The 25,277-nt window shown below is 43.0% G+C and overlaps 2 long non-coding RNA genes across 2 annotated transcripts; one reads left to right on the top strand and one right to left on the bottom strand.

The window, feature by feature from the left end:
- Positions 1-12,566: 12,566 nt before the first annotated feature.
- Positions 12,567-17,330, bottom strand: LOC148782397 (uncharacterized). The gene is made up of 2 exons (XR_016053452.1): positions 14,559-17,330; positions 12,567-13,529 (listed from the first exon to the last, which is right to left on the bottom strand). It is a non-coding gene; the product is annotated as an uncharacterized LOC148782397 (long non-coding RNA).
- On the top strand, positions 16,524-19,552 carry LOC148782396 (uncharacterized). Its single transcript, XR_016053451.1, has 2 exons — positions 16,524-16,970; positions 17,628-19,552. It is a non-coding gene; the product is annotated as an uncharacterized LOC148782396 (long non-coding RNA).
- Positions 19,553-25,277: the final 5,725 nt, after the last annotated feature.

The raw sequence follows: 25,277 nt of genomic DNA, 5'->3' as shown, positions 1-25,277 counted from the left end.
TTGGACTGGACATCACGATTCTATACCACATAGGCTAAATATCCAACATGTCTTTTAGCCAGAAGACGATTAGCAAGAAAGGTCAAAATAAAATGTAGAGGGGGATCATTCTTGATACTAACAAAGCAAAGTTTAGGTCGGGTAGGGGGTCTAAAGGTCATAGTCTTATCAGAACAGTCAACAGTGGCATGGTATGTGGACAACCAGTCCATGCCCAAAATAAGATCAAAGTTCTGAATATCTAAAAGTATCAAGTTTATGGGCAAGACACACTCGTCCAGCAAAACCCCACACTATTTGTATACTAAATCAGTCTCCATAGAACCCCTCATAGGTGTGCACACAACTAAAGTACAATCAAGAAGTAAAGGTTCAACATTTAGATGACAAGCAAAATGAAGTGCAACAAAAGAATGAGAGGAACCAAGGTCAATCAAAATTTTAGCCTCTCTACCACAAACAAAGAGCGTACCTCGGATCACTGAGGTCGACACCTTCGCCTCCTGCTACGTAAGTGCAAACACCTGGCCCTGAGCCGTCGGTCTGTTCTCTAGCTTCATCACGGGGCAGTTCTTGATCAGGTGGCCAGGCTTGCGACACTTGAAGCACGCTTTAGTCTTCAGCCAGCACTCGGAAGACGCATGACCAGGCTTCCCACAAAAGCCACTGCACTGGCTGGTTTTGCGGAACATCGCCCTGGAACGTCTTTTGAGCCTTTATGTTGCTCTGCTGAGTCCGTCATCTAAAATTTATCCTAAGAGGCAGCCGAGTCTTCCTCTCAAAATTCTCAAATGGTGGGGGCCTTACTCTCCCTTCTTTCCTCAGCCGAAACTCCTTACAATCCTTCTCAATCTTCAAAGCTACGTCCACTAATAGGGAGAACGCCTTAAGGTTGGCTGACATTACTCTTCCTTGAATATCTGGCCTGAGGCCCCTCTCAAACTTACTCTCCTTACGCACCTTTATGTTAATGATATGGGGCGCATACCAAGAGAGCTCCACAAACTTGACTGCATATTGTTCTACCAACATTCTCCCTTGTTGCAGCTCAATAAACCCAACTTCTTTCCTCTCTAAGACAGAATCAGGGAAATACTTCTCATTAAACTCCACTAAGAAGTTCTCTCAAGTGGCCCCAGTCCCTGTCTCCGCCCAAGATAGTTTCATCAAACTCCACCAATGCTCGACACCCCCTTCTAGCATAAAGGTCCCCAAGCAAACTTTTTTCTCATCAGAACAATGTAGAACCTCAAAGATCTTCTCTACTTGCCTCCTCCACCTTTCAGCCATTTATACTCCATCTATCGAGAGTACAGGAGGTGCAAATCTCCTAAATCTCTCAATCAATCCACTATCTGTCTAGTCTGAGGCAGGGACAGCCGGGGTCGGCATACAATCCTTCATAACTTGAGTGATACCCTGAGTATCCTAAAGAATTCAATACTCGAGCTCAAATTATTGGCACGAGTCCTCGACATCTTGACCTAAAAGAGGAACACCCAGTTACTAGCCTATCCAAAAACCACCCTAAGGACACTTCTAAGACTCTCCAGCCTAAGAACTCTATCCTTGCTGCTCTGATACCATAATTGTCACAACCCCGCCCCCTACCCCCTGTCGGACACGTAGGAAGGCGATAGGGTGCGGGACCAAGACCACATGTAGCGAATGCCACTCAGGTGGGAGTGCGCTCAATTCTTTGAAAAGATGGAAATCAAAGCCAACCACAAAAAAAAAACTTAAACTAACAAAACATGGAGTACACAACCCACAAATATACCCGGAAATTCAAGTCCCAAAATTTGATAAGGTAGATCCAAAATATTATGAGAGAGTCCAAAGCACCAAAGGCCTAACAACAACACATAGTTCCAAAGCAAAAACAACTATATGGCCAAACTGCCATCTAACACATACAATAAAAACAAAGCTTCCTCAAGAAGTACAGGGCTCCAACCGCCAGCCGCGATCATCAAAAAGGCCTTTCACAAACCCGACAACTATTGCTCTACATAGATGAAAGTTAAAGGAGTGAGCTATAAAGCTCAGCAAGTAGCCCATGGTGTCATGCTTTCCTGCCTATGAATATCATCTCACAACAATGCTCAAGGTGCTATGCCATTCTTATAAAACATGAGTCGTGCATCATAATCATATCTATCAGTGTGCCGTGCATGATTCATAGTGTAGTAATAATTAGATCAATCATATATGATAGGAAGCAGAGGTCAATCAAATCATTCAACCATACAAATATTAGCAAATCAACATATGAAGGTAAGCATCAACAATGACTAACTAACTCACTCCCTAATTCGCTTAATCTCAAAGTAGAAGCCCTATCTATCAGGCTAAGCCATTCTCATTGCTTAGGATTTCTACCATCACTAAGGAGGGAAAATAATAACAAATGGGGGAATCCATTTCGTAATGTTTTCACACACACACACAAAGTCCTCAACGTGCTTTGAGGCTTTTGATAAACGATGGCCTTACAAGACACTACCCCTTAAGCACCTTGCTAGGAGTGTTACACCTTATGGGTGCCAATCACTATGAATGGGGGAGCGACCACCCAAACATCATATACCCCGACTCTCTTCCTATCTTTGGGGGAGCCAGAGAGGTCTCTGGTTAGGTGCCTCGATCTTGCCCTTTTGGTAGGGATAACCTGATGGCATGTGTCTCGAGTTTCCAGAGAAACAGGACTTGAGATCGCTCTCTTGGGAAACTTACTCAAGAGCAAGGGCAAGTATACCTACCGATGAGAGAGGAATTATGGTGGGTTCGAGACTTACTCGAGCTGACTCACGTGGGTGCCCTCTTAGGTCACGAAGAAAGCCCTCTAGTCCTACAACTGATTCGGAATCGCCTCCTTTGGCCTGTACTCTCTTGTTTCTAGAATCACACACACATGTGTAATTTTACAAGACCAGTGGGCCGAAGGGACCCCACCTTGCCTTTGAGAGAATGTACATGGGCGTGCACATCCAAAAGAAGAAAGGGTAAAAGGATAGATGAAAGAAGAAGAAAGAGAAAGAGCAGGGGAATGGGGAAGATAGGAATTTGACTAGATGACTAGACTAACACGTAGGTAGACCAGCAAGTGACTAACCCGGTGTGGTAGCAAGATGGGCACAATGACTAGACTGGCACAACGGCAATGCTACTAGACGACAGAACGATCACTGGCCAGCCTGGCACGATGGCTAGCTTATCGTGGCAATAGGGTGGGCACGATAGCTAAGACCGGCTCAACAGCAATACTGCTAGACGATGTCACGACCTCGCCCCGTGACCCCATACAGTACACTACCGGAGGGCGACAGAGCGCTAGATCACGATCACAGAGGTTGCGAACGCCACTCAGGTCGGAGTGGCTCAAAACTTTATAAATGGTAATCAGTACAAACCTCAAAAGAAAGCGAAACACCCACCAGAAATATAACAAATGTTGGATAAATTAAAAACATTTCATATCCACATACAGTCTGCAAGGTTATAAGCAATATCTAGAATATTATAATTCATTTAAAGTACTGCAGGCCTGACCACAAAATACATAAATTCACAAACACAACAGAACGACCGATGACCATCTAATCACCTACAAAACAAAGAGGTCTTCTCGTCGGGCACGTGCTTTCAATTTGCTTCATCAAATTTCCATCTTTTTTTATTGTTGAGTCACGTCTTGAGAGAAAGAGGAAAGAGAGAAAAACTTTTGGGTCGGTACCCTTGGGCTTATCTCTTCTCTTTCTCTCTCTTCTCTTCTCTCTCTCTCTTTCTCTCTCCCTTTTCACAAATGGTGGAGACCATGGCCGTCTATGTTTCATTTTTTCTCATTCTCTTTTGCTCTTTTCTTCTTGTGGTCTCGTTTGACCACGATCTCTCTCTTCTATCCTCTCTATGGTTTCCTCACGACCACAACCTCCCTTTTTCCCTTTTCGTGGTCCAGCATGATCACGATTTCTCCCTTTTCTTTTTTTTTTATCTCTTGCATGACTATTTTCTTCTTGTGCACCCTCGGGCTCACATGCCCAATCTTTTTCCTATAATCCCTCACATTAGTCTTCCTCACTCTTCTTTTTCTGAATTCCCTACAATCACCCTTATAGGTAGACCCTCATGTCTCTCTTCTCCTTTTCACAAACCATGGTCCAAATCTTTATCAGCCGCGTGAATGTAATCCCAGCGCCACGCGCGTCAACATAACCGATCGCCACGTGAATATAATCCTATCACCGCACGTCTGAATATAACTTATCGTCACAGGTGAATTTCTGCCTATCGCCGTGTGCTTCTGTCCACATCATCGCCTCGTATATGCTTCTTTCCGTATCATCACCCTGTGCACTCATTTTATTTATCCCCGTAAACACAAATTTTACCTATCATCGTGCGCAATCATTTTACCTATCGTTGTGTGCACCCATCTTACTTACGCTGTATGCAAACCACTATTGGCAACCACCTATCGCCGTGGGTGTAACAACCCCGTCACCGCCCATCCCCTTAATGCACCCATCTTACCTACTGCCGTGTGCATCCACGTAACATCGTGTAACAACCACATCCCTTCAAAGCACCCATCCCCTCAAGGCACCCATCTTACGTATCGCTGTAAACACTATCTTATCTGTCGCCCTGTGCTGTAAACACTATCCTATCTATCGCCGTACTCATTCTACTTATTTCTGTATGCACCCAACTTACATAGGCCGTATGCAAGCCACCACCTAACGCCGTGTGTGTAACAACCCCATCCCCGTGAGTGAACGCCACCCATCGCCGTGCGTCTCAACCCTTCCTACGGGCCAGCAACCTCCGCCTCTCTTTCCACCTTGGCTGCACCCACCTCTGTCCCCAGTCACCAGGCAGCAGTTTCCACCTTGGCTGCACCCACCTCTGTCACCAGTCACACCTCTGTCCCCAGTCACCAGGCAGCAGTTTCCACCTTGGCTGCACCCACCTCTGTCCCCACTCACCAGGCAGCAGCTGCCTGCTACTTTCTTCCTCTCTTCGCCTCCCACTCAATTGTGACTACAATTGGTTCCTCTGTAACTCCCTGCTAACAATCATCTACAGCCACCTCCACCTCTCTCCCTTCTCCGTCCCACTCAGGAGCTAACGTCTTCTTCCCCTCCATCCTCGCTGCCTTTTCCTCTGTCAATCTCGCCGCTTCCTTTCTTCCTCGCCATCCCTTCCCCCACTCCCTCGCTCAGCTACAACCAGCTGCAAACTATCGCCACCACAACTTCCGCAGCTGCCTCATCCCTGCCATTTGCAGCAACACCAGCAACAACCACCACCAGTGGCGCTTCCACCACCATCACCTGCAAGCCATCTCCGCCTATCTTCTGCCACACCATCCCTCTTCTTTGCAACCTTGCTCAGCCACCTTGCAGCTGCAACCATCAACCACTCGTGCACTTCCTTTCTCCTTCTCCACTGCCGCCCTGCTCTTAGCAATCTCCTCCCCTCTCTATCTCTGCTGCCCTGTCACCGCCCCTCTCTACCTCTGCTGCCCTGCCTCCGCGCCTTTCTCTCTGCTGCACCACGATTTACGCCACCTTCCTGTCCCACTTCTCTCCTGGTTCTCCAACTTTCCCGCAGTTCTCCTTGCCTTTTCCCAGCCCTTCGCGATCGTCTCCCTGTTCTCCCTCTCTCAAACAAAAAACCCAAAGTGAGCGCTCTACGTTTCTCTCTGTCTAACCGTCTGTGTCTCTCAACTTTCTTCCCTCTTTCGTTTCCGTTGCGTTTTCTTTTCATAACATTTCGTTTCGTCTCATATTTCGTTCACTCTTCCTCACGTCGTCCTACTTCAAGCCTCTCTCTCCGTTACCTAACCTACCCATTTTTGTTATCTCACGGTTAACTTCCTACGTCCTCACAAATACCCAAAACTCTTCTCTGTCTCTCTCTCATCTAAGTAACCAACAAAAGCTCTCTCTTTTTAAACTTTAAAAGCCCAGTAAACCAACTTTCTCTCTCTCCCAACGAAAGTTCCTTTTTCTTTATTTTATTAAAACCATCCTATTTTACTTCTTCTACCCCTTTCTGTTACCTTTTTCCATTTTACTCATTCTTTTCATTTTATTTCACCTACTTCAATTTATTTTCCATTATTCCATTTTATTTTCTTTCTTTTATTCCACCTATATTATCCCACCATATCTTACTATATTTCCTTCATTTATTTTTAATTACCTCATTTTATTTTATTTTTTCTATCCTTTTTATTTTATTTTACTCCATTTCATTTTATTTATTTACTTCACTTCATTCCATCTTAATCATAATTCCATTTTATAAGTTTTTTTAATTCATCTTTTTCATTTCCATTTCATCTCATTCTTTATTACTCGTATTTCACTATCACTTTTATTTTCACTTTCGTCTCTTTTTGAAGACCTAGCGAGAGTCGAGCTAGTCTTCATTTCCTTTCTTTCTCTCCATCGCTTGTTTGACCAGAGAGCAGGCTGGGCCTTAAGCTATCATGCCAGTCTTGTCGTCGAGCAGTATTGCCGTCGTGCCGGTCTGAATTACCGTACCCGTTTTGCTGCTACGTCAGACTAGTCATTGCGGCTGACTAACCGTCGTGCCAGTTCTGTCGTCGAGCAGTATTCCCGTCGTGCAGGTCTGAGTTACTATGCCCGTCTTGCTGCCACATCAGACTAGCCATTTTGTCAGGCTGGTTGGTATTGATTCCGTCGTCGAGTAGTATTGCTGCCATGTCGGTCTGAGTTACCGTGCCCGTCTTGCTACCACGTCAAGTCAGTCAACGTATTGGATTAGACAATGTGCCATCCTAGCCACCCGGTCAAATTCCTTCTCTCACTTTCACTTCACATTGTAACAAGGTGGGGACCTATGCCCCACTTGTCTGTACTTTTAATTGTGTGTGTATGGTTGCAGGAAAGGAGATACAGGTCAAGGGAGGCGATTCCAAGCTGGCCATAGGTCAGGGGGAACTTTCCAACATGATCTAAGAGGGCATGCACGCAAGCTAGCTCAAGTGTGTACAGACCCACGTGAGATAAGTCCCACCTCATGACCCCGATTTCTCTTGGTACTTCTGCTCGTCTTCTTTACGTGGTTTTCGAGAGAGTAATCTCAGGTTCCGAGTCCATCTTGAACCCGGAACCACACCACCAGGTTAACCCGACTCGGAGGGCGAGATCGAGGTACCTAACCAGCTTGGCGACTCCACTAGGGACACGCTACCTCATCATTGGATCGTTCTTGTTTGACCTTCCTTTCTTTTTATTCCTGCTCACTATACACACACCCGTGAGTCTTCATCAGGAACAGATTACACGAAACTTGTTCCCGACCTTTCTCCCGATAGAGGTGAGGATGGACCTAAAAGTCCTTCACTCCCTACGTCCGTGCATTGGTGGCATGCATGTCACCACAATCAGCATGCACCCTGCTACCGAAAACTCACTTGCTAATGTTAGAAGGTATTTTTCATCAACATGGGGTCCCCGCTCAATAAAGGCCTAGAAAACAGTGGAAATTTTGATAGTCTCAGAATAACCCCAGAACAAGCCAAGATCTTCATTAGGTCTCTCAAAAGTCTCTTACCAAGTTTTGTCATATTTTGATATGTCTAAGGCAGTGTAGACTGAGAAACAGTTTCAACAAAATCGGCCTCTAGTACCCTAAAACAGACCCTATAACTAGAGTTTCATTTTTCGGTGTCTCAATTTGCTATGGGACCACTACCATTAGAATATGCACAATTGAAGATCCCTAGGGGTCAAATTTAAGCTCGAACGGACACTCCAAGAAGAAGTTATAGGAAGAAGAGTGAAATAGGAGGGGCTCCACGTTATTCCCTTGCGGTCACGCTGCAACTCTTTGCCATGGAAGGGACAGTCACGACCAGTGATTTTCGAAGCTCATATCTCACCCGTCCCACGTCGAATTATGCTCAAATTTGGTGAGCATGTTCGTCTAGTCAAGACGAGCGATTCGATAGGAGGCACGCCCCGTGACAACAATCGAGCACGAAGAAAAGCTAGAAAGAAGTTGATCCGTGAATAAAGTTCAGGAAATTCAATAGCGTTGTGTCTCACTCAAGCCGTCAGATCACGTCGCTCGCGAGCCCAATCGACGCGAGACCAATTCCATTGTGGGCGTAAGGTCTCGGGCTATCACTGACCATAACCCCGTATATGATGAACCGTCGGATTCTGCACAGGAAGTCGACGAGGCGACTACAAATTCCGTCTCCAAAATTTCAGTTTCTGGCCAAAATTCCAAAGTTACGAAATCTTCATTCGAGCACGGAATCGAGCTACGTTGGTGCCCTGCGATCGTAACGGCATGCTTAGTGTAGTTCAGCGAAGAAATCATCGAAAAACATTAAGGAACGAGTACACTATCAATCCGAAGTTTCAAGATCCACTCAAATTTCAAGTCACACGATCGTGCACTAAAAACACGATCCATGGCTCGAAGTTGGTATCAAATCGATTTCCATGCCAAGTCCCACAAAAAAACAATCATCTTACGAGCAACCGGGCATCAGAACGACCCTGGATCATCCATGCAAGATCATACAAGTTTTAGGGCAACACAAGGACTGTTTTGGAATTCCACGAATTGTTAGAAAGGGGCAAATCTATCATTTTGTACCTTATTTTCTAAATTGTTTTAAATCAATTTAATCTTAATTTCGAGCAATTAGGGTTACTTTTGATCATCCACCCATGTTTGGGGTAAATTCTATATATACGTACCAGCATTGTACGTAGAAAAGACACACACAGGATTCTTCTCCTTATAAAAGAGAGTTTTTATTGAATATAATTTCTCTTTCTTCCCACTATTGTGTCACGCTTGAGAGAGTGAGGTGAGGGAAACTTTTGACCGGTACCCTTAGGTTCGAGGTAAACCTTCTCTCTCCTATTTTTCTTTTATTCTCTTTCTCCTCTTTTCTCTCTTCTTCTCTTCCTTCTTCTTCTTCCCCATCTGAGATCTCCTTAAAGGCCATGCACGACAGTGGCAGTGCTGTGCATGCCTCTCTGATAGCCTCACAGGTTACACTTGGCGATGGCAGTTCCATGCATGCATCTCTTTCTCCCTCTGTTCTATCTCTTTCGTGAGGCCTACTGACGGCTTTGCTCATCGTCCTTTGCGGGCGTATCCTACGTGCCTAAGCGAGGGACGCGGGTAATGAACCCTATCGCCGCCCGCAGGGGATTCACCCTGTCGCCTGACCGTTGCAGATGGCAATACCTATCATTGTCTGTAAAGGGTCGAGGCAATACTCGTCACTACGCGCTGGCTTCTTCTGCGCTTCCCTGCGCCCATCGCCGTGCGCCCTACGAGAAGTAATCGCCGTGAGACCTATGAGAAGTTATCGCCATGCGCCTCGTTAGGAGCCATCACTGTTCGCTAGGGACATGTTGCCTTCTCATGCTGCCAACAACAATGCCCATTGCCATCTGGATTCTTCCTCCCTCTACTGTCTTTCTCTCTCTTCTTACTTGATTGAGGATAGATCTAGCTTAGCACCGCTATCTCGGTCTCTATTTAGAGTAGTATTGCCATCGTGCTGATCCTGAGGACCATGCCCGTCTTGCTACCACTCTGAGTCGATAATTGTTCGGATGTCATGCTAACTTCGCCTCTCCATCTTTTTCTTCTCTTTTCTATCTTTATCTAAAACTTTATGTTTCATCATGTTATCACATGAATGTACGTTGCCCTAAGACAAGGGTAGGTCTCCTTGACCCACTTGTATAACAAATTAACCATAGAAGTGTTGTGCAGAAAACAAGAGGATTGCAGGTCAAGAGAGACGATTCCAAACCAGCTAAAGCACCTGGGGGCCTGTCTTCGTATTCTAAGAGGACACTCACGTGAGCCAGCTTGAGTAAGTCTTTAACCCACCTAAAATTCTTCTCTCATCGATTGATATACCTGCCCTTGCGCTCGAACAAGGTTCTGAGAGAACGATCTCAATCCTCGGGTTCACCAGAAACCTGAGGTATGTGCGCTCATCTAGATTCGAAAGGTGAGATCGAGACACCTAACCAGCTGGTCCCATTGCTTGGGGTAGCCTAGAGGCTATTGCTCCCTCTCCCGCGATTGATAATTCATCTATCATTGCTCCTTCGGGTCGCCGTGAGGCTACCCCCATTCTCTATCACTTCATACCCCTGTAACAAGAGGCTCGACACCAAGAGGAGGTGGTTCTGAAGCCACCACCTCGTACACACCCACCAAAGCTAGTGAACCATCCATGCCTGCCATACCTCTGGGCAACCCTCAGGTTACCTCAAGATATTTTCAGGGAGCAGGTCTTCTTGAACCTAGCCCTGCACAACGTTTGCATGCACATTGCACCACCCGGGGCAACCCTCAGGTTACCTCGAGACACTATCAGGGTTCGGGTCTTCCTAAACCTAGCCCTGCACATCTTTCGCATGTACACTGCATCACTCGGGGCGACCCTCAAGTTACCTCAAGTCACTATCAGGGTTTGACTCTTCCTGGACCTAGCCCTGCACACCTTTTACATATGCATTGCACCACTCAGGGTTGCTTGGTTGCTGCGTCTGCTTGAGCACACGAAGGGGAACCTCCTAGTCTCCCCTCCTAGCACATGCCTGCTCACTCTATGAGGGCTGGTCACATGACTGTCCAATCACACACACATGTTCACGACACTAGGCCTCCTAAGGCTGGACATGCTATTCGAGTTTGGGATGACCACCAGGTCGCCCAAAGTTCTTTTGCAGGGGGCGCACACGCGCCAATCCCCCCGCTCCCCTAGAGCACACCTTTGCAATGTGCACACATGCACAGACCCAAAACTTCCCCTAGTTCTCAGGGCAAAGAAGAGGGCATCATGGAACACTTCTCTACCAAAGATGAGAACCCTTTCTTTTCCCTAACTCCCCTTGAGGTGGATGATGCTCGAAAAGCATCTAATGAGGAGAACACCAAAACAATTACTCAGGGCATGATGAGGCCGGTTATCAATGAAGATCCAAGCCCCACTCGAGGCAAAGCCAAATCTATGAACGGCACCCAGTGAACACATCCATCCTGAGCCAATTGTACCATCATCTGACCAAACACCCGAACCCATTTCGGGTCCGAGCACCGAGAGCAATGGATTACTCGAGCAGACTGAGCTTGGGGTAGCTTGTGGGCCTAAACCTATTTCTCCTGGACTTCTGTTAAGTCCGAGGGCACCACCTCGAGGCAGCCTCGGTTCCTCAAGCGAAATGGAAGTCGAATTCACCAAGGGCGTTGTCCAAGACCCCTTTACGGCAGAGAGTTTGATCTATGAAGAGACAAGTTCCCTTCCCATGATGCAGGAGAATGATCCATCATCATTGTTGGAAGGTATTTTTCATCAACATAAGGCCCCTGCTCAATAAAGGCTTAGCAAGTAGTGGAAATTTCCACAGTCTCAAAACAGCCCTAAAACTGATCGAGATCTTCATGAGGTCTCTCAAGAGTCTCCTGCCATGTTTTGTCGTATTCCGACATGTCTATGGCAGTGTAGACTGAGAAGCAGTTTCAGCGGCCTCTACAACACTGAAACGAACCTCTATAACCAGAGCTACATCTTCAGCATCTCAAATTATTGTGGGACCACAGTCATTGGATCCGATACAGTTGAAAACCCTTAAGGGGCAAGTTTCAGCCCAAACGGACACTCCAGGAAGAAGTTATAGGTAAAGAGTGAAACAAGAGGAGCCGCACGCTATTCCCGTGTGGCCATCCTACAACACTACACCATTAAAGGAATAGTTACGACTAATAACTTTTGACGCTCATATCTCTGCTGTCTCACGTTGGATCGTGCTGAAATTTGGTGAGCATGTTCGTCTAGTCAAGACGAGCGATTCGATATGTGGCACGCACCATGATTATACCCGTGCGTGGAGAAAAGCTAGAGAGAAGTTGCTCCGTGAAGAAAGTGCAGGAAATTCAACAGCATCGTGCCTCGCTCGAGCGGCACGTCGCTCGAGAGTTCAATCAACGCGAGACCAAATCTATTGTGGGCGTAAGATCTCGGGCCATCTCTGACCCGAATCCCATACATGATGAATGGTCAGATTCTGCACACGAAGCCGACGAACAGACTGCAAATTCCGTCGTCGGAAGATTCTGGCCAAAATTCCAAACTTGCAAAATTTTCGTTCGACCATGAAATCGAGCTGCGTTTGGTGCCCCGTGCTCATAGCAGCATGCTTAGTGTGATTCAGCGTAGAAAACACGAAAAAACATCAAGGAACGAACACACTATAGATTCAAAGTTTCAAGATCTACTCAAAGTTCAAGTCACATGATCATGCATCAAAAACACGATCGATGGCTCGAAGTTGGTATCAAATCGATCGCCATGCCGAGCCCTACAAGAAAATAATCATCTTACGATCAACCGGACATTAGAACAACCCCGGATCAGCCATGCAAGAGCACGCAAGTCCTAGGGCAACACATGGACTATTATGGAATTCCACAACTTGTTAAGAAGGGGCAAATTTGTCATTTTTGCACCCTATTTTTTAATTTCTTTTAATTCAATTTAATCTTAACTTCCAGCAATTAGGGTTACTTTTGATCATCCACCCATGTTTGGGGCACACTTTTATATATACGTACCATCATTTTATGCAGAAAAGAGGAGAGAAGGCAGATACATACACACACAAGAGAGTTTTCACTTAATACAAGTTTCTCTTTCTTACAATTGTGGTGTTACGCTTGAGAGAGAGGGTGAGGTAAGAGAAACTTTCGACCAGTACCCCTAAGGTTGAGGTAAATCTTTTCTCTCTTCTTTTTCTTTTTCTTCTTCTCTCTCCCTTCTCCCCTCTCTTCTCCCCTTCTTCGTCTGAGTCCCTCGCGGAGGTTGTGCACGACAGTGGCAGTGCCGTGCATGCCTCTCCCTTGGTCACACAGGTCGTGCATAGCGATGGCAACACCATGCGTGAATCTTCTTCCCCTCCTTCTCGTTTGTCTCTTTCTCTCAGTGAAGTTTGTAGACGATGCTGCCCATCTCTGCCTACAGATGTAGCTTTGGCGTCTCGGTGAAGAACCTAGACGGTGAAACGTGTTGCCGCCCAAAGGAGTCTTCCTCTACTACGCATCTAACGTAGACAGCGATACCTATCGCCGCCCACTAAAGGCCCTGACAACACCCATCACCCGTCCGCGGGCTTCCTCTGTGCGTTCGGTGCCTATCGCCATTCTCCCTGTGTCGTTAGGAGACAATGGCATCCACAAAGGATGTGTCGCCTCCTCGTGTTGTAAACTGCGACGCTTATGGACATCCGGGCTTGCCCTCTCTTTGTCGCCTCGCCCTCTTCTCTTCACCCTTTTCTCTTCTCACTTGACTATGAAAGGGCTTAGATTAGCAACATCGCGTTGACTTGGGTTTTGAGTAGTGTTGCCGCTGTGCTGGTCTTTAAACATAATAAGCTTCAGTAGGAAGGGAGTACGGGGCTCCAACCACAATCATCAGAACGTCATTCTAAAACGCGTTGACTATCACTCTACATAGATGAAAGTTAAAATAGTAAGCTGTAAATCCCAGTAAATAGATCGAGGTGTCATGCTTTCCTACCTATGAACATTGTCTCATAATAATAATCAAGATGTCATGTAAGTCTTACAAACATGTAGCCATGTGTCCAAATCATATTTTGCAATGTGTCGTGCGTGAATCATTTCATGGTGGAGAAAAACAAATCAGATATCATTTCATTCAAGCATGAAAATCGTAACAGATCAGCATAAACAAATTCAACAAATACCAACTCACTCCCTAGATCATGTACTCTCGAAGTAGAAGCCCTATCCATGAAGCTAAGCCAATCCCATTGCTTAGCACTTCTACCATCACTCAGGAGGGAAGCACCACCAATGGTATAACCTGTTGCATTGTGCTTCATACACACATTCATTAAAGCGCTTTACGGCTTTTGATAGGCACCAGCCTTGTAAGACACGACCGTCTCTTTGCATCTCCGCTAGAGGGCATTACACTACCAAAGGGGTCCCAATGGATAGTGGCTCATATAGAATTTTGTGGGGGGATGACCCTCCCAACACATATTCACTCTAACTCCCGTCCTATCATAGGGAGTCAGGGAAATGTCTCTACTGTCGACACAATTTCTGACCACACGGGTCTTATCACATAGCTGACCACATAGGCTTTATCACATAACACTTATCACATAGCTGACCACATAGGTCCTATCACACATCACATAGCTTGTCTCAAAGTCATGCACACATATCACTAATCACATGGGCCTTACACACATATCACTGATCACATGGGCCTTACACACATATCATTTCATTACACCACCAATGGTATAGCTCGTTACGTAGTGCCTTACACACATATCATATCATTACACTACCAACGGTATAGCCAGTTGTGTAGTGCCGTATACACATATCATAACAGAGCATGTTTCATATCATATTAGAGTATGTGCATAACACATCATAACAGAGCATGTCTTACTATATGCATTCATATCATAACAGGGCATATCTCATTATCATACATTCATATCATAATTGAGCATTGATTAGGTGCCTCAATCTTGCCCTCTGGGTCAGGATGATCTGGTGGCATGGTTGCGGGTTCGAGATGGACCGCGGACTTGTGCTTGCTCTCTTGGGAACCGCGTAAAGAAGACACGGGCACGGTACCAACTGATTAGAAAGGAATTAAGGGTGTGAGGCGGGACTTATCTCACGTGGGTCCGTGACACGCGTGGGCTAGCTCGTGTGGGCGCCCTCTTAGATCATGAAGAATGTCCCTTGGCCTGAGGCCTGTTCGGCTTCAATTCCCTTGACTCATTTTTCTGCGTTCCTACACACACATGTGAGATGTCCAAACAAGCGGTATGAAGACTCATACTTGTGGAAAATAAAATTCCATAAAATGGACGAGATGAAAATGAAATGGAAAGGGATGAGTAAAATAAAATGAGAGGGGATAAGATGGAAGAAAAATGGAATTTAAATAAAATAAAATAAAATACCATAAAAGAGGTAAATAAAATAAGGTAAAATAAAAAAAGAGAGGTAAGTGAAGTGAAATAAATGAGGTAAAATGAAATGAAGTAAGGTAAAACAAAATAAAGGAGTTAAAAGATAAAATAAAATTAGGTAATGGAAATAAAGTAAAGTGAAATAAAATAAAGTAGGTTAATAAAATAAAAGTAAAATAAAATAAATAAGATAAAGGAAAATAAAAATAAAATAACATGAGACAATAAAATAAATAAATATATTAAATGGAGTAAGATATGGTAGGATAAAATAAGTGAGATAAAATAAATATAATAAAATAGAACGAAGGAAAATAAAATGAAGTGAATAAAATAAAATGAAAAGAAGGGAATAAAATAAAATAAGAACAATAGAGAAAATAAAAATAAAATGGAAAGAGTAAATAAAGAATAGAGTAGAGTAAACTGTAGTAAAAACAATAGGGCATGCTTTAACGTAAAGGAGATGGAAAGAAGAAAATGCAATAAGACAAAATGAGGAAAGGAGTATTGGTTAAGAGAGAGAGATATTTTAAACGAAATAGAACTAAACGGTGCAAACGAAACGAAACATTGAAAGAAAATGAAACAGAACGAAATAAAAGAAAAAGAAACAGGGGAATGGGGTTGCTCGTTTGTGGGTTCTAGTGAGAGAAAGTGCAGCGAGGGAATGGTGGAGTTGCAGAGGATCGTGAAGAGGCACAGAGAGCTGTGAGCGGGTTAGAGAGAGAAAATGGTAAGGTGGGAAAAGACGGCTGCAGGCGGTGAAGAAGGAGATGATGGTGAGGAAGAGAGGCTGAGAGCAGGGAAGGGGATGCGATTGAGATGGGCGGCGGAAATTGGTGGTGGAGGTGGAGAAAGAGGCGGAGACGGTTGGTTGCAAGCTGGAGGAGATGGAAATTGGTGGTGGTGGATGGGCACTGCAGATGGCGGAAATGGGGCAGGCGAGAGTAGGTGGTGGCAACAGTGGGTTAGAGAGAGGAAGGGAGTAGCGAAGAACCGAGAGAAAGAGTCGGTATTGGTTTTTTTAGAGAGAGAAAGTGGAAGGTAGCAGTGAGAGGACAGCACGGGAGAGTAGCAGAGGGGGTAGCAGGTGATGGTCGTGACTGGTGTGAGATTAGAGAGAGGTGGAGGTGGCTGCTGGTTGCAGGCGAGTGAAGTGGAGGACAGGGGAAGTTGGGTGAAAATGGGGAGAGAGGTTTTGAGGGAGCATGGCCAGTGAACACGGCGAGTAGGTGGACTTGCGGGAGTATGACAGGGAGTGGTGGTCGTGCAGTCATGGGCGACGGTGAGGTCGAGTGTGGGCAGCAGGGCCATGGGCGATCGTTGACCCTACCGCCTGTGTGTTGGTAGTGAATTGGACTGGTATGGACATGAGGCTTCACAGAAAGAGAAAGATAGGGCAGTAAAACATGGATGGCGGCTGAAGCCGCCGTCAGTGTTTTCCTTTTATTTTAGCTGAGAAAAAGAAAAAGGGCTGGAAGGTTGGTGGACTTGAGAGAGCACGAGTAGAGAGGGAAAGGGTGTGGACATGAGGGTACACGAGGGAAGAGAAAAAGAGGGCGGACGTCGTGGACGGTGGCCCAGGTCAGCCGCCGCTGGTCTTAAGCAAGAGAGAGAGAGAGAAAGAGAGATGAGAGAGAAAAGAATACACGGTCGTTTATGCTGCCATCGAGGAGAAGGAAGAGAGAGAAAAAGAATAGAGAAAAGAGAAAAAGCCATGGACGGCAGCTTATGCCTCTATCGAAGAGAGGGAAGAGAGAAAGAAGAGTGAAAAGAGAGGGAAAGAGCGAAAAGAGGTACAAAGATCGCATCGAGACCCGTCAAAAAGGAGAGATTCATGTTATTGTCTATGTGAGGAAAGAGAGAGGCAAAAAAAGGGAGAAGATATAGAGATTGCATCAAGGCTCGCTAAAAAAGGTAGACCCATGTTGTTGCTCTTAAGAGGAGAGATAGAAAGAGAGAAAAAGAGGAGAGAGAAAGAAAAAAAAAAAAGTGAAGGAAAAAGAGATAAAAAGAGGAGAGGAGAGAGAAGATTATTTATGATTCTTGAGGGTACCGCTCAAAATTTTCTCTTTCCTCTCATCAAGCCATGACCCATACTTAAGCCAAAATAATATTTTTTTATTAATTGAAGCCAAGGATCCATTACATGAGGTGCATGCTTCTTTATATAAAGGTGGGGCCCAAACATGACATGGGTGTACAATCGATTTTTAACCTATTTATTGAAAATTAGACATTAAAAGAAATAAAATAAATCTAAAAAAATGGGGTAAAATAAAGATTTTGCCCCTGCATCAACAATCTGAATAATTTCAAATCAGTCCCTTTAATGGCCTTTCAATCGTGCAAACTTTCTATGGTTGATTCAGGGCTTTTCCAGTTGCCATCCGGTCGAAAGATTATTGTTTTCTTGATGAGCTCGAGAAGACGATCATTTTGGTACCAATTTCATGCCATGGATCTGAGTGTTGAACCATGATCATGATGTGGCAAAAACATAGAAAAATGTACAACCTTAATTTTAAGATTCAACATGTTTCTCAATGTTTTTTGCTGATTTCTTGATTGTAGTGTGACAAACAAGTTGCCACGATCGTTCTACAAAAAGAGCGGCTCTATTTGATGCCCGGATGACCGTTTTCCAAATTGAGAAACTTTGGTCGGCTTTTGGATTTCGGTGGCCGGAATTACAACAACTTCAGACTCATCATGCATCGAATTTGACCGTCCATCATATGCGAGGTTCTGCTCAAATGAAGCCTCTGACCTCGTGCTCGTAATGGGTCTGGCTTAACATCGATCCGGCTTGTGAGTGTCATGATATGGCCATTTGATCGAGGGGAGGTATTGCTGAAAATTTCCGGCTAGTTTTGAATGTTTTTAGACGAACTTCTCTAATAGATTTCTCTCGGTTTAGGCCGTGTTATCATGCGTGCTATATATCAAATCGACCGAGTCATGGAGACGAACAAACTCCCAGAATTTGGGATCAATCCAACCCAGAATAAAGAAGATCCGGTCATGAAAAGTTTACATCCGAAATTGTGAAGCACAGTTTCCATTAATAGAAACTGGTTCGCTGAAGGCACACCATAATAGTTTACGGCCTACCCATTTTGAGTAAGTTGGGCATAACTTGCTCCAGAAGCCTCCAAATGCATCGAAAATTGGTACTTTAGGGTTTTCGATCGTTCTGAATCCAATGGCGATGGTATGGAGACCATTTAATGCTTGGATAATGGTGTTGTAATTCAAAGCCCATTTTCAGCATGAGAGAGACAAGATTTTTCGAAACTGTTTTGTCGTCTGCACTATCTTAAAATTGTCGGATTGTGACAGAACTTGGCATGTGTTCTTAGGAGACCCGTAGCCACGTTCTTGCACGTTCTCTGTCCATTCTGTGACTGATGAAAATTCCACTTTCGAATTATGCTTATTGTCTTACGGCTTCCGTAGTCCACATGCATTTTGGTAGTTGCAGACCTAGGTCGCAAGTTGCTCTCTCCTTATTGTCACTAAGGATACAAGTGATGGAAAAAAACCTCAAACTGTTTAAAGACATTTTTCAGCAACTTGGGTCCCCGATGCGGATAAAAGAGAAGTCAGTCAATAAAGCGCTAACATACAATGTAACTTTCGACAGTCTCAAAATTGCCCCAGAATAGGTTAGAATATTCATAAGGACTTCAAAAGGCCACCTGTCAAATTTTGTCATAATCCGACATGTTTAAGGCAGTGCAGACAAAGAAACAATTTCAGAAAAATCAGCTTCAACACCTTGAAACGGACCTTGTAAATAGAACTCTATTTTTGGTGGGTCAAATGACTATGGGTGCACTGCCATTGGATCCGAAACAGTTGAAAACCCCTAAGGGTCAAGTTGCAGCTTAAACGGACGTTCCAGGACAAAGTTATGGGTGAAACATTAAAAAGAGGTAGGCCGCACGCTATTCCCGTGCAGTCTCCCTGTACCAATCTCTATTAAAGGAGAGTGCTTCACACAGTCACGATCAGCAACTTTGAAAGCTCGTATCTCACTCATCTTGAGTCGGATCGCTCTTAAAATTTGCGAGTATGTTCGTCTTGTCAGGACGAGTGTTTCGATATGTGGCACGACCCATGGCGATGCCCGAGTAGGGAAAAAAACTAGAGAGAAGTTGGTAATTCATGAAGACAGTTGTAGGAAAATCAGCAGTAGCATGACCCACTCGAGCAGTCATACTGCAGCGCCCGCGTACCCAATCGATGCGAAACTAATTGCATCATGTACGTAAGGTCTGAGGCTACATTTGGTCCGAACCCCACATATGATGAACAGTTGTAATCGACACATAAAGGAATCAAAGTTACTACAGATTCCCGTCGTCGAATTTCAAGATCTGGCCAAAAACCCATGACAACGAAATCTCCGTTTAGGTACGAAATTGAGCTGCGTTTGCTGCAACGCAATCGTGACGGCATGCTCAGTGCAAATCAATGAAGAAATAAAAAAGAAACATCAAGAAACAAGTACATTATTGATCAGAAGTTTCTAAGATTCATACAAATTTCAAGTCGCATGATCGTGGCCTAAAAACGTGATCCGTGGCTCAAAGTTGGTATTAAATCAATCGTCATGCCCAGCCCAACAAGAAAGTATTCATCTTTAGGCCAAACAAGCGTCAAAGCAATCCCGAATCATTCATGAAAGATCACACAGGTTCTAGGACAGTAGTAAGGACCGTTTTGGAATTTCATGTATTGTTGGTGTAACAATCCTAAAATTTCAAAAAAAAAAAAAAAAAAAAAAAAAAAAGGAGAAAATATGCTTTTAAATAGGTGATGTTCTGTTTGAGTATGATGGTCCTTGGGGACCATCACTATTTACAAAAGGTTTTGCCTTTGCCTTTGCCTTTACTTTTTCCTTTGCCTACTTTTGCCTGTTGCTGCTTGCAGCTGGCCACGTCCTTTAGCGGACGTGGTTTTCGTATGTTAAAAGCAGACGCTTAACGCGACCCCTTAGGTATGAGGTAGAGCGTAATAAAATATTATAATAATACGTTCTAAGAATTTAAATAGGGGAGGTGAGCACTCCTACCCTAGAAAATTTTGAGATCTCTCTCTCGAACCGAATTTTTTTATCGGAAGCTCCCTCTCAAATAATTGTGGGTAAGTGACATCGTCTTTCTGAAAAATAGTCTATTTTTAATAAATAGTGATATTTCCGTCTAGGATCTTTATTTTATCAGTTTTGTGTGTAAGTGACCTCATTGTCTCGAAAAATAATCCATTCTTTTTAAAAATAAAATGAAATAATTATTTCTGCTTATTATCATGAATTTTAGGCGCGATAAATTTTATGCGCACGTGACCTCATTATCTTGAAAAATAATCTTTTTAGTAAAATTGTGATATTTTATCTATGTTAGAAATTTTGAATGCTGTAAATTGGAAAAATAAATAAATTTATTTTTCTTGTCTATTGTTAGAAATAAATGTGATATTTTTGCTTTTAGTAAAATTGTGATATTTCTTTCTACTGTTTTGAATATTTAGACAATGTAAAATTCATGTGCAAATGACTGCCTTATTATTTAAAAATTGACATTTTTCCAATTGATTATAGTATTGTTGTGAAATGTTTATTTGTGGATTGATATCCCATAAATTGTGGTAATTCCGTATTCTTGAATTTCTATAAGAGTTTTTCTATACATATTAAATTGGCAATTATGCTAGAATGCCTTTACAAACTGCTACCTTTCTAAATTTGAGCCCAAAATATTTGATTGGTTATTTTTGAAATGTTATAGAGAGTGACTGTTATTAATGGTTTAAGTGAAATTCATATTAATGATTTCAGTGATATGTTGAGTACATGATATTGCTGCTTTCGAATGTTTAAAGAGATTTAGAAATAATTTAAGTATGCAAGTGGACTCATCCGGTTCGCCGGTGACGTATAAGTGGACCTATCTGGGACGCCGGTAGGGATTAAGTGGACTCATCCGGTATGCCGGTGAGGTATAAATGGACCTGCAGGGATTAAGTGGACCTATCTGGGACGCCGATATGGATTAAGTGGACCCATCAGGACTCTGATGGGGTATATAGGTGACCTACTTGGGACGCCCGTAAATCCTTTGAATTATGTACTGCCGTTAAAAGTGTTATAAGCATTTCAATTACTCGGATTATACTTAATTATGCATTTATTGAAAGTAAAACTGTTGATGCATTTCTGTTAATAGATTTCAGTTTGGAAAATATTGATATCTTTCAATCATGATTATTTTTAGGATTATGATGATCACTTACTGAGTAGCCAAACTCATCAAACTATGGTAAACATTTTTTTAGGATAACTACGGATTCATTTTGAGTGCTAGTCAAGATCAACCTTGGAAGATACTGTTGGTGTGCTAGCTTTCTTTATTTACTATGTAAGACCTCGCCACTGTAAATTTGTCTTATCAATAGATGTATATATGTTTTGTTCGTCACATCTCAGGAATAACAGTACTGTAAATTCTTGAGGTGTGACAGTTGGGCAAGGGCAAACTTATCATTTTGCACCCATTTTTAGATTTTATTTTAATTCTTATCATCAATTAGGCTAGATTTTGGGCATCCACCCATGTTTGGGCCCAATTCTATAAATACATGCTAAACCTAATTGTAAAGGATCTTCTTAGTTTTCAATCTCATGAATAAAATTTGAGAGTTTCACATTGAAATTGGGATCGGGCGGCATGCATCTCGAGTTTCGAGGGAAGACCTGAGACCAATGGTTTAAAAAGAGGATCGGTGACCCGGATCGGGCACCTCAAAAACCGATCCGAATCGGCGAATCGGCGATTCAGATCGAGAATTGACTGAATCGGTCGGATTAAAGCTTCAAAAAAATCCGAAAAAATTATTAAAATTCATTATAAATGTTGTTTTTTAGGAATCCAATAAAAAATGAGGGTACTACATTATTAACTTTCATTTTTTTTATCAATTTGTGAATATTGAGATGTTCTTTCCCTGTATAAATTTATTTTAACTATTAAATTTGCATCACATAAAAGAAAAATCATAGAATTATCATGGATAAAATATATAATTATATATGGACTATTATGAAGAGTAGACTAATCAATGAAAGAATGGCCATTAAAATCTCGTTTTGGCGAAAAACTTTAACCCGCTAAAAAAACCCAAACTAGTACAACCTAACTAGCTATAATCCAAAATTATTACAACCTCACTAATTATAATATTATTTACTGAAATTATAATTATTAGTTTACATTTTATAATTATTTTATTAGACAAATAATAACAAATTTAAAATATTTTATAATATTAATTAATTAAAAATGTATTATTGACAACTGTAAGAAAAATAGTACATTACATGATTTATAATGTAAAAATTCATAAATAAAATAAAAGATTTGGTTATCAATGTAAAAATTAATAAAATGTGTACAAATTTTAGAAATAACACTTCAATTTTTCAAAACTTTATTTTTTTAGGTTTCTATAATAAATTTAGTAAAAGAGATTGTTAGTACAAAGATGGAGATGTCAAATAGAATAAACTTTTTATTTTTATTTTTTTTATGCCTTTCATATTATTTACAAAAATAATTATACGACTATATACAACAAAAATTAACTGTTATATAAAAAAATAATTTTTTTATTTTTCATTTTTTTATGTCTGTTATATTATTTACAAAAATATTTATATTTATACCAACCACTATATACACAACAAAAATATTTATATTTATACCAACCACTATATATACAACAAAAATGCAATACATGCCCAAGGGGATTCGAATACAACAAAAATATTTATATTTATACCAACCACTATATACACAACAAAAATGCAACACATGCCCAAGGGGATTCAAATGCAACACATGCCCAAGGGGATTCCACCTTGGGACCTCTAGTAAAAAACTTGAAGTCATAACCATCAAGCCATCTAACTATATATGATTATAAATTACTGATTAATAGACTATATTTACATTTCGTTTTCATTTAATGATGTTTGGGAATTATCCCACATCGAAAGATGAGTATTCAACTTTGGTATATAAATACCTATGCAATATGAACTATAAAATGTGTATAAGAATATTAAGGCAACCTCTCACGTGCCCTTGGACACACGTGTGCACGTGTGAGTGTGCGTGGGGCATGCTTGCACGTGCGCTCGGACACACGTGTGCACGTGTGAATGTGCGTGGGGCACGCTTGCACGTTCGCTCGGACACACGTGTGTGCATGTGAGTGTTCGTGGGGCACGCTCGCACGTGAGCTCGGACACACATGTGTGTGTGTGAATGTGCATGTAGCACGCTCGCACATGCGATCGGACACACGTGTGCGCATGTGAGTGTGCGTGGGGCACGCTCGCACGTGCGTGTCATGCGTTACGTGTATGAACCGAGCTGAACCGGATAGAACCCGCGGTTTCACTCTAGAACCGTGCTGAACCGGCGGTTCCACTCTAGAACCGGGTGGTTCCCGGTTTTTGGTTGGAACCGACACGGGCACGCGTGTTTCCGAGTCCGGTTCGACTCGCCGTTTTTTAAAACACTGCCTAAGAAATTTTTGAGATCACTCTATCGGGAACCCCGTTCGAAGACGGGGGCAGGTGTTATCAACCGATGAGAGGAATTTAAAAGTGGGTTCGGGACTTACTCGGGCTGACTCATGTGGGCACCCTCTGAGATCACGAAGAAAGCCCCCCAGTATATGGCAAATGTTATAAAACAGGTGGGTCATACCTCACCCTTTTCCTCTTTGATGAACGTACAAAAGAATGCGCATTCAAAGAGAAGAAGAGAAGAAAGACGAGGAAGAGAAGGATTCAACTAAGCAAGAGGATTAGAGCGGTGATTAGGTTGATGGATAATTCGCTTGACGTGGTAGTAAAGCGGGCTCGGTAACTAAGACCGGCTCACAGGATTACTACTAGATGTCATTACCAATATCGACTAGCTAGGTACGATGGCTAGTCTATCGTGGCAATAACGCGGGCCAAGTAACCCTGACACAACAACATTACGGCTAGAAGACAAGACTACCATGAGAGGCTAATCTCAATCCCTCTTAGTCAAACGAAAGAGCAATAGAATTAAGGCTATGAGGAGAGAATAAGAAGAGAAGAAGGGAAAGAAATAAGGAAGGAGAAGGCAGGAAGAGAAGAGTATGAAAGATGAGAGAATAAAGGAGAGAGAGGGAAGGAAGGCACAGTTGGGGTTAAGCATTGTTAACTATATTTAGAAGAAAGAGAGAGAAAACTAGTTGGCGCTAGACTTTGTCGACTGACATGAGAAGAGAGAGAAAACCAGTCAACGCTAGGTCTAACCGACTGACAGAAGAAGAGAGAGAAAACCAGTTTGTGCTAGGTCTTGTCGACTGACAAAAGAAGAGAGAGAAAACCAGTCGGTGTTAGGTCTCACCGACTGATAGAGGAAGAGAGAGAAAACCAATCGGCATTAGGTCTCAACGACTAACAAAAGAAGGGAGAGAAAACCAGTCGGCGTTAGGTCTCATCGACTGACAAAAGAAGAGAGAGAAAATCAGTCGACACTAGGTCTCACCGATTGACAGAGGAACAAAGAGAAAACCAGTCGACACTAGGTCTCGCCGATTGACAAAAGAGGAGAGAAAAAAACTAGTCGTCGTTAAGTCTCGTCGACTGATAGAAGAAGAGAGAGAAAACCAGTTGATGCTAGGTCACATCGACTAATAGAAGAGGAGAGAGAAAATTGATTGGTGCTAACAAAAGAAGAGAGGGAAGACCAATCGACTTTAGGCTTCGCTGACTGACAGGAGAACGAGAGAGAAAACCAGTCAGTGCTAGGTGTCGCCGACTGATAGAAGATGAGAGAGAACAAGAGCGAGAAGACCAGTCGGCGTTAGGCTTTATCGACTGACAAATAGAAGAAGAGGAGAGAGAAAACCAACCGACGTTAGGTTTGACCGACAGATAGAGGAAGGAGAAAACCAAGAAGGAGAAAACCAACCGATGCTGGGCCTCATCATTTGCATTAGAAGAGGAACAATGGAGATAGAGATGAGAAGAAGAGAGAGAAAGAGATAGAGATGAGAAGGAGATCGAGATGAGATGAGAGGAGAGAAAGAAGAGACAGAAAGAGATAGAGATGAGAAAAGAGGAGAGAGATAGAGATGAGAAGAGAGGAGATAGAAATAGATAGAGATGAG

This window comes from Amborella trichopoda, chromosome 4 (assembly GCF_054954075.1).
Source record: "Amborella trichopoda isolate Santa Cruz 75 chromosome 4, AtrichopodaSantaCruz75HAP2 v2.0, whole genome shotgun sequence".
NCBI classification, from domain to species: Eukaryota; Viridiplantae; Streptophyta; class Magnoliopsida; order Amborellales; family Amborellaceae; genus Amborella; species Amborella trichopoda.
This window is presented reverse-complemented; position numbering and strand designations above follow the sequence as displayed.